At 39.1% G+C, this 10371-nt stretch overlaps 2 pseudogenes; both read left to right on the top strand.

Annotated features, from left to right (window-relative positions):
- The first annotated feature begins 1094 nt into the window (after positions 1-1094).
- LOC148777174 (olfactory receptor-like protein OLF4) lies at positions 1095-1986 on the top strand (annotated as a pseudogene).
- Positions 1987-9016: 7030 nt separating this feature from the next.
- Positions 9017-9959, top strand: LOC129558124 (olfactory receptor 7A17-like; annotated as a pseudogene).
- Positions 9960-10371: the final 412 nt, after the last annotated feature.

The following is a 10371-nucleotide window of genomic DNA, read 5'->3' as shown; positions in this document are numbered from 1 at the left end:
ATGATACTAAGGAGGAGATCTGTTTCAATCCGAATTAAAAAGTGCAAGGGCGCATAGTGTGGTTGAGAGACTCCCTGTGCCTTAAACTTTAAGCAGCAGTGAGGCCCCTTTTTCTTTAAAATTCACTGACTCCAGTCTCCCTCTTGTTTACCCTTCTTCCCTCACTGGCTTCCACTTTTGGATTTCAGCATCTGAAAGAAGCATCCTCCTCAGAGCCTTTGCAGTGGCTGTTCCCTCTGTCAGGCACCCACTTCCCCAAATTTGGTCCAGTTCCTACCTTCTCTGTCTTCAGGTCTCTGTTCACTTGTCACTTTATTTGACCTCTTGCCACAACATCCAGTAAAACATGACACCACCTAGCCACTTCCTTCATTGTATCTGCATGGTGGCTTCATAGCTCCAATCGCATATGATTTGGAGCTATGAAGCATGCCTATATAATGCTATATAATTCTTATATTCACTTATGTACTTTCACCATTATTAGATTGTAGCACATTTTGTTCTTCAGCAACAGTGCCTTAGTGATAGTCTACACTGAATATACATATATATATATATATATATATATTTCTCAAATATATGAGAGAATTTCTCATTTAAACTAATGACTATATATCCTCATGATTGAAATGCACATTTGGGTATAAAAATTCCTAATCAGGGATAAAACGGTGATTCCTTGCAAGAGAATTTTGTGTATGGGCACTAAATATTGGAAATATTTCTTCACTGTAAAGTAAGAATTGTAATATTTCAACTACATTTTTACCCTGATGCTGGGAAATGAGATGGTTAGATGGCATCACCGACTCAATGGACATGGGTCTGGGTGGACTCCGGGAGTTAGTGATGGACAGGGAGGCCTGGCGTGCTGTAATTCATGGGGTCGCAAAGAGTCGGACACGACTGAGCGACTGAACTGAACTACATTTTAATGCTCATTTCTGTTAAGTTGATAGGTTTTCCCTCTTTCCTATAGTCACCTCCACCACATGGACCCAGGAAATTATTAAAAAATTTCAGAATTTCTTCTCCTGGGATTTTCAGAAGATCCAGAACTGCAGCCCCTCATATTTGGACTTTTCCTCTCGATGTACCTGATCACTGTGTTTGGAAACCTGCTCATCATCTTGGCCATCACTTTGGATACCCACATCCACGCCCCCATGTACTTTTTCCTCTCCAACCTGTCCTTTTGTAGACATCTGTTTCACTTTTACCACCATCCCAAATATGCTGTGGAACATACAGAAACAGAGCAAAGATATAACATATTAAGACTGCATCACCCAGATGTATTTTTTTTCATACTTTTTGCATGTTTGGATGACTTTCTCCAGACAGTCATGGCTTATGACTGGTTTGTGGCCATCTGCCACCCCTTGTGGCATACAGTAATCATGAATTCCTGGCTTTGGGAAAGCTGGTTCTGGTGCCGTGGGTCATGAGTGTCCTTCATTCCCTGTTGGAAAAATTAATGTTATTGCGACTTTCCTTCTGTACAGCCTTGGAAATCCCTCACTTCTGTGAACTCAAGCACATGGTCCAATCTGCTTGTTCTGACAACTTTCTTAATAGTATAATGATGTATTTTGCCACTGGGCTGCTGGGTGATATTTCACAGTAGTTTCCTCTGTACTTGGAATCTCGTCTGCTCAGGGGAAGTATAAAGCATTTTCCAACTGTGCATCTCACCTCCCAGTTGTCTCCTTATTTTATTGTATGAGTCTAGGAGTGTACTTTAACCCTGCTGCTACCCACAGCTCACACTCAAATGCAACAGCCTCCTTGATATACACTGTGGTTGCACCCTTGCTGAGCCCCTTTATCTACAGTCCGAGGAACAAAGACATAAAGGGGGCTCTGAAAAGATTATTTATAAACAGAATTTTAAAAGGGACATTTTTCTTAGGGTGTCATGATTGCAGAGATCAGACCCCCAGACTAAGAATTTATAACACTTTGATGAGGCTCTGTATATAGAACTGACTCCTTTTATGTATATTTGGAAGTTTTTATTTCAACTTCTTTATTCAAATTAAGTAACTCATTTTATTAAGCTTTCTGGTCCTGGATAGCCTACCATATCCCATTGTTGCATTTTTACTTTACAGAATGTGTTTTTGACCTTGCATTAGAAATATTTAGAAATTTCATTTAACCAAAGGGACAAAGTATATTTTATTTTTTTTTAAGCTTTATAGGACATCTTATTTATTCAGACTTTACCTTGTTCCAGGAAGGATTTATACAGAGATTACATAAAGACACACAAGATAAAATTTTAAAAAATAAATATATGTGGAAAACAAAACTGGAGAAGATCAGAGGAAGCTAGGAATTAAGTTAATACCAAAAACATGTGCTGTGAGGCTCTTAACTATCCAAAAAGTAGCCACAAATGCTTCCTGACGAGGAGCCAACAAAACCACCACAATTGGTCTTCTCATCTCATGGTTCCAAAAAAACAAACACCAAAAGCCTCCCACCCCTTTAACTCAGGCCTTCCCCTAAAGAGCACATCAGAAAAGGCCTCTGTGGTTCTTAGGAAAAGGCACACTGTGTGATGACATGGACAAGTCACTCAGCATGATGCCTGCAGTCAGTCCAGCAACATGGATCCCAGAGCTGCTCCTTGTGGAGCAGCTTCTCCCAGCTTGTGGCATCAGAAAACCATCCTGAAAACCATTTAGGGTGGCCACATGTGTGAGGGTCAGCCTTAATCTAAGGACAGACTTGGAAATGTGTAGAGGGATGTTGTGCTTCTCTGGTGGCTCAGCAGTAAAGAATCTGTCTGCAATGCAGGAAACACAGGCTCAATCCCTGGGTTGGGAAGATCCTCTGGAGGAGGGCATGGCAATGACAAAGTATATTTTAAAAGAATATTTTCCTCTCAAAATCATACTCAACAATTTTTCTTTTGTTTTACAAGAAAGAAATTCCATGAGTGTTTCTATTACTATGGGGAAAAGACACATGGAAACTAATGCTGTCTATAAAATCTGTAGTCGAAGTAAATCCTATGACTTTACTAAAGTCATTGATTAGCTCTAGTAATTTTCAGCGGGGTAAGGAAAGTGTAGGACTATCTGAGAGCGTAACATTGACATATATACATACTACCACTGTAAAATAGGTAGCTAGTGGGAAGCTGCTACATAATACAGGAAACCCAGCCTGTCATTCTGAGACTACCTAGAGGGATGGGAGGGAGTCTCAAGAGGGAGGGAATATATATGTATAATATATATATATATATGCACACACACACACTTATAGCTCATTTGCAGGACTTCTCAGATGTCACTAGTGGTAAAGAACCTGTCTGCCAATGCAGGAGACATGAGAGATACAAGTTTGATCCCTGGGTCTGGAAGATTCCCTGGAGGAGACCATGGCAACCCACTCCAATATTCTTGCTGGAGAGTCCCATGGACAGTGTAGCCTGGTGGGCTACAGTCCATAGGGTCACAAAGAGTCAGACATGATTGAAGCAACTTAGCACCCTCACACACACACACACACACACACACACACAAATACAGCTGATTCACATTGTATTGTTCTATGGTAGAAACCAACACACACTGTAAAACAATTATCCTCCAATTAAAAATTTTAAGAACATGACACGTCCCAAGAAATGGGGAGGGAGGTGGGAGGGGGGTTCAAGATGGGGAACACATGTACACCAGGGGCAGATTCATGTCAATGTATGGCAAAACCAATACAATAATGTAAAGTAATTAGCCTCCAGTTAAAATAAATAAATTAAAAAATAAAAAATTTTAAAAAAAGAAAAAAAATAAGTGAATCTAAAGCCATGTCAATCCTATGTATATCACTATCTTAGCTGCTATGCTGGATAATGTATACTTTAGCACATACCATGCTTTATAGGTGATTATTTGGATTTATTCTTCTCATTAAAATCCTATTTTCTTCAGCTCTCTGTTCATGGTCAAGCCATAGTCCTTATGAAAAACCAATCATTAAATACAGGATGCCAGAAGTTTTCTTCACTGAAATAAAACTTTAAATAAATAGAGGAGCCAGCATGCATGTGTGCTAAGTCACCTCAGTTGTGTCTGACTCTTTGCGACCCTATGGACCATAGCCCTCCAGGCTCCTCTGTCAATGGAATTCTCCAGGCAAGAATACTGGAGTGGGTTGCCATGCCCTTCTTCTGCTGAAGCAGAAGAGCCAGAATTGACCTTAAATTTATTGGAGTAAAGTTTTAAATTATATAGTGCATTACTATGTAACAATATTTCTTTTTCACATTGGTTTCCTACTCACTGGAGTGTGGACGATTGTTGTCTAGATATTCAGGAGTGTATAGATATGGTTTAACAATTGATTGGCATTTTAAAATATTTTTTTATTGAATTATCTTCCTGTTTGTATTAAAAACCTCCTAATGTGGCTTACAGGATGACTCATTGCATTGCTCTGAATGAAATGTCTCCCTGCTTCAATACTTGGTCATGATAACTAAAGGCATGGTGAGTGATCATTATCAGTATCTTCTAATTATATATACATATATATATCAGTATCTTCAAATTATATATGTATATATATATATGTGTATGTGTGTGTGTGTATCTTTTATGCTCAGGAATCTATTTATCTCTATGGATGAAGAATGAGTGATGACAGATTTTAAATTGCTCTGCAGTCATATGGCTCCACACCAGCATTTTTCTTACAGAAATATGAATGTACTTTCAGCCTCTCCTGGATACCTGGATTGTATTCCCAATATAGTCACATTTTAATACAGTTGTCTGAAATAAACATCTTAACAGAGTAACTATGACTGCTATCTTCAAATACAACAGCAGTGCTAATAAGCAGATCATTATAACCACCCTCAATTCTGTTTGCTTGGGTGATAGAGTTACATAACTCTTCCTGCATACAGGCCATACTACAAGCAAATGATATAACATAATGCCTTTATTATCAAAGAAGAATGTATGGAATAGTAAACTTCAGGTGGATATAGTGAGGAATAAGTGAAAGGTATAGAAATACGTCATTGAGTCTCAGGTTCCAAAGTAAAGGTTGTGCATGTGTATGTATATGTACACTTGTATATGTTTTTATTTACAGTAAGTACACTTAATACAGGATTCCCTGATGGCTCAGCAGGTAAAGAACCCACCTGCCAATGCAGGAGGCAGAGGAGGTACAGGTTCGATCCCTGAGTCGGGAAGATCCCCCGGAAGTGACTATGTCAACTCACTCCAGTATTCTTTTGAAAACTCCCATGGACAGAGAAGCCTGGCAGGCTACAGTCCATGGGATGTCTAGAGTAAGATACCACTGAGTGGCTATGCTGGCCTACTCACATCAATAAGTGCATAAACACAGACTTATTTAATTACATCTTACATGTTGAAAGAAAGCATGAAAAATTTTTGGAGAGAACCAAAATGAAAAGAATGAACATTTGAATTAACATAATCTTGAATGTACAATTTAGACAAGAAGATTTAAAAGTAATTGAATAATTTATATTTAAATCATTTTTCTATAGCAACATGTCAAATGCATCTAATCTTGAGGCATGGTTACATTTGTGTGATGATACATTCTCTATCAACTATCCAAGCTAATCATATCCAGATTGTCTTTAGATGTCTACTTCTACTTGAGAGATGTACTACAAAATATCCTTACCCAAGGAAAACTAAAAGAATGAATAGGGGTGTTTATTTCAATTTCCTGAGCAACATTTTATTGGATAAATGTTTATATTATTAATATGTTCTTACTGCTGCTTTGAGAGGTTACCACACTACTGGCTCACATCAAACTAAGTTATGTTCTCATTAGACTAAAGTTCTAGGTTCAGAAACCTATAGTGGGTCTCATCAGACTAAACCAAGATGTCAGCAGGGCTGCTTTCCTTCCAAACACCCCAGGCAAAAATTAGCTTCTTTTTCTATCCCAGGTTCCAGTGGCCACCTGCATTCTTCAGCTAATGGTCTTTCCCCCATGTTCAAGTTTCTTTCAGAGTAACATGCATTTGCCCCTTCTCTTTCACATTTAGAGGACAGTTGTGATTAATTTAGTTCCACGTACATAATAGTGGGACTGTGACTCACTACAGCCAGTGCTTGTCTAGGGAGGGTCATAATCCAGACAGAATGTCAATCTTGGATTCTGGAGAAAACTTTTATTCAAGCTAGAGTAAGGTAATGGGACTTTAAGGTTTATTCTTCTGCAAGACAGAAGAGATTGGGGGAAGGAGTAATAAACTCTGAACGCATCTGGTTGTAACATTGTGTACTAGACCCAGAGAATGAGCAGGCTAAATTTCCTATCTGTCCATACCACTGCCCTGAGGGAAATCAGTTACTAGAGGTGGTGGTAAGGAGAGGGAAATGTGGTAATGAGCAGACATGGGGAGCTGTAAATATCTCCTCTGCTGCATCCCTCAACCTGTGTATCCTTGGCATGGACAAGACATGGATGCTGCTTTGGGTGTCATAACTGATACAGGGGACCAATGCCTGATTCCATCCCACTGTCTTGTTAGGGAACAGAGCTTTTATGTCCATCATCAACCACCCAAGAGGGATCTGAACACGTATGTCAAGACCTTCCTCTGAGAGACACCAACAGGTGAGTCCAAGAACCCAGAAAAACTGAAGATGGTCAAAGGGAACAGCAATATTTACCTGAGCTCACGAGAGCCAATCCAGACCAGCCCAGACCCAAACTCATTGTGTCTTTTTCCCCTGTCATTGATTAATACTTTAATTTATCAATTTTGATGCCCCAAATACAAATGAATAAGGAACTCAGCAATGTAAAAGTCAATGCTGACTTTCGATGCCATGGAATATACCATGGAATTCTCTAGGCCAGAATACTGGAGTGGGTAACCTTTCCCTTCTCCAGGGGATCTTCCCAACCCAGGGATCGAATCCAGGTCCCCCCCATTGTGGGCAGATTCTTTACTAACTGAGCCACAAGGGAAGCCCAAGAATACTTGAGTGGGTAGCTTATGCCTTCTCTGGTGGATCTTCCCGACACAGGAATTAAACCAGGATCTCCTGCATTGCAGGCAGATTCTTTACCAACTGATTTATCAGGGAAGCCCAAATGATGGACATGGAAGCTCAATTAGAAGGGTGAATAGGACATGTAAACTGCTTCCAGTATAAGCAGAACCCAATGAGCTTTTATCTGTAGTAGAGATATGGGATATTAACTGTGGAGGGATGTACAGAGATATCAGACCTTTTTTCAAATACGCAGCACACTTTACTATGATGAGAAAAATCCAGACCAAGGGATGTTGACACATATTTCCTTGCAACAGCAGTTCATGAGACATAAATTTCTCAGTATCTCCTCTTTCAGTATTCAAATTAAAAAAATTATTATGAGAAAAGGTTGTGCTAATGAATTTAATTTTCGATTGTTTTATTTCCAGTAAGGCTAAATACGTTTGTTGGTTAGTTAGTCAGTCCCTTTATCAAAAAAGTAGAGCCATGCTTGTTCAGTTCCTTTGCCTCTGTATGGGTGAATCGGCATGTTTTTATTCCTAGTTTTTATTTCATTCTTTAACAGAATTGGAATTTTTTTAAGTACGCTGTTTGGCCTTTAGCTATTTTATGTACATATGAAAGAACTTGTGCAGAATGTCTGTCTGAGTTTATAAACTCTGTGTGGCAAAATCTCTGTATCATCTTATACTCTTCATTGCTGTATTTGTTTTAACGGAAGGAAGAGGGCTGCCATTTAAATATTCTTTACTTGCAAATCCTTGCTTTAAACATAAATGAAAATGAATGTTCTTCTGCATATGCATCTTAATAAGTCATGCTTTTTATGGATGTCCAACTACTCTCCACATCTCTTATTCTTTATTGTTTGATTGATTTTATTGTGAGCAGATCTGTTCATGAAAGTTGTATCGTATTCAGACACCATTATTTGTAAGGCATTCTCCTTTGCATTTAATTACAGATAAACTTTATCTTCGGTACCTGCTTTGAATATATATGTCTGTATGTGAGAGGAAATTATAACTTAGGTAATGCTTGCTCCTCACATTTTAAAAGACTTTCTGTCATTTTCCTTCGCATCCAAATCTTTGCAATCTAACATTGAATTAGTTACCCTCGGGGATGTCATTGAGCTGTGACTAGTGTACATCATTTCTTTAAGAATTTAGTTTCGGATTTCCCTTCAATTTTGGTTCAGACTAGGCTTTTTAAAGCATGGAATTTCCTGAAGTGCTGAAGATACTTTTTATGTTCAAAGGCCCCCTTGTGACTTGAAGTTTCAGCAACAGCCTTTAGGCCACCTCGTTCCTCAACATCTTCTGACACCGTCTCTCCTCACTCTCCCTCCTGCTCATTTCCTCACCAGACTGGCTTCCGTTTATCCACTGGAGCATCTTAAACAAACCTCTTCCTCAGGGTCTTCACACTAACTGTTCCTTTATGATGATACCCTTCCCTAAATATGCTCACAATAGTGACACTTGAAGTCTATTTGAATGTCTTCTTGGCAAGTCTTGCCTAAATATGCATAAAAATCACACTCTAATTTTCTCTCCCTTTGTACCTGCTTCTTTTATAACATCTATATCCAAAAGACATCATATATGTGTGTGTGTTTATTTCCATATCAACCTTTTTATTTGTTTATATTCTGTGTCCAAAACCAGATTTTAGTAGCTTTTTTTTTTCGGCACTCTAAATTCCTTGCTTGCGTAATAGCTGGAATGTTGTCACAATTCAATTTATATTCCTCAAATGCATGACAGAATTAATTGTATTAAAACTGTACTACACATGACATCCTGGGGAAAAACTGACAGTTGGACAAGTTTGTTAATTAGAGTTGACAAAATTCATCAACAAAATGTTAAAAGTAATTTATTGATGGAAATGTAAATGGTAGCATTTATACCTTTTGAGTAATGCCCATTTGTGTGAAAATAAGTCATGTTATTCACCCAGTTTTTCATAGTCAGCACCACCACATGGCAGCAAGCAACCTAACAGCTGTTTCCAAGTTTCTTCTTCTGGGATTTTCAGAAGAACCAGAATTGCAACCCTTCATATTTGAGCTTTTCCTCTCCATGTACCTGATCACTGTGTTTGGAAACCTGCTCATTATTCTGGCTGTCAGTTCAAATCTCCACCTCCACACCCCCATTTCTTCCTGTGCAACCTGTCCTTTGTAGACATCTGCTTCACCTCCACCACCATTCCAAAGATGCTGTGGAATATACAGACAAAGAGCAATGTCATAACCTATGAAGGCTGCATCACCCAGATGTATCTTTTCACACTTTTTGGAGGACTGGGCATCTTGCTTCTGACTGTGATGGCCTATGACCGCTTCCTGGCCATCTGCTGCTCCCTGCTCTACACGGTCATCATGAGCCCCGGCTCTGTGCACTGCTGGTGCTGCTGTCCTGGGTCATCAGGGTCCTGCATTCCTTGTTAGAAAGCTCAGTGGTGCTGCAGCTGTCCTTCTGTACCTTCTTAGAAATCCCTCACCTTTTCTATGAACTCAATCAGATGACCCAACTTGCCAGTTCTGACACCTTTCTCAGCAATGTGGTGATGTACTCTGGAGCTGTGCTGCTGGCTGGCGGTTCCCTCACGTGTATCCTTTACTCTTACTCTAGGATAGTGTCCTCCATATATGAAATCTCATCAGCTCAGGGCAAGCATAAAGCATTCTCCACTTGTGCCTCTCACCTCTCCATTGTTTCTTTATTTTATTGTACAGGTTTAGGAGTGTACCTTAGCTCTGCAAGTACCAACAGCTCACACTCAAGTGCAACAGCCTCAGTGATGTACACTGTGGTCACATCCATGCTGAACCCCTTTATCTACAGTCTGAGAAATAAAGACTTAAAGAAGGGCCTGAAAATGCTCTTTGGAAAGGTGACTCTAAAAGGGCCATTGTCCTAGGGTATAAGAAGTGCCCTGGATAGCAGAGCTCAAAGCAAGCCAAAAGTTTCCAGTCTTTACTCATACTGGGGACATAGAACATGTCTCTTCCAATTTTCTTGGAATTTCTCTTTTTATTTCAAATTCTCTATACAATTTGTCTGACTCACTTTTAAGCTTTGTGATATATTATCCAAATGGAATTCCCAACCTTGGATGTGAAATATTTAATTTCTTTTAAAATAAATCACACCGTGTATTTTTTTTTTTTTCATGGTAGTAGTAGTGTGCTACTCCTATGGGAAGGAAATTCCTTTTGGCAAGATAGCTATTCATATAACATTATTACAGAGAATTTGAGACCACTCTTTTTCACTTTTGTGATCATTCTTTGCACTTCATTACCTTAATTGCTCTACTTGATAATCCAAAC

Source organism: Moschus berezovskii, chromosome 8 (assembly GCF_049115385.1).
Source record: "Moschus berezovskii isolate FMDL1 chromosome 8, NW_MosBer_1.0, whole genome shotgun sequence".
NCBI classification, from domain to species: domain Eukaryota; kingdom Metazoa; phylum Chordata; class Mammalia; order Artiodactyla; family Moschidae; genus Moschus; species Moschus berezovskii.
Note: the sequence above shows the minus strand (reverse complement) of the source record. Positions and strands in the feature narration are given on the sequence as shown.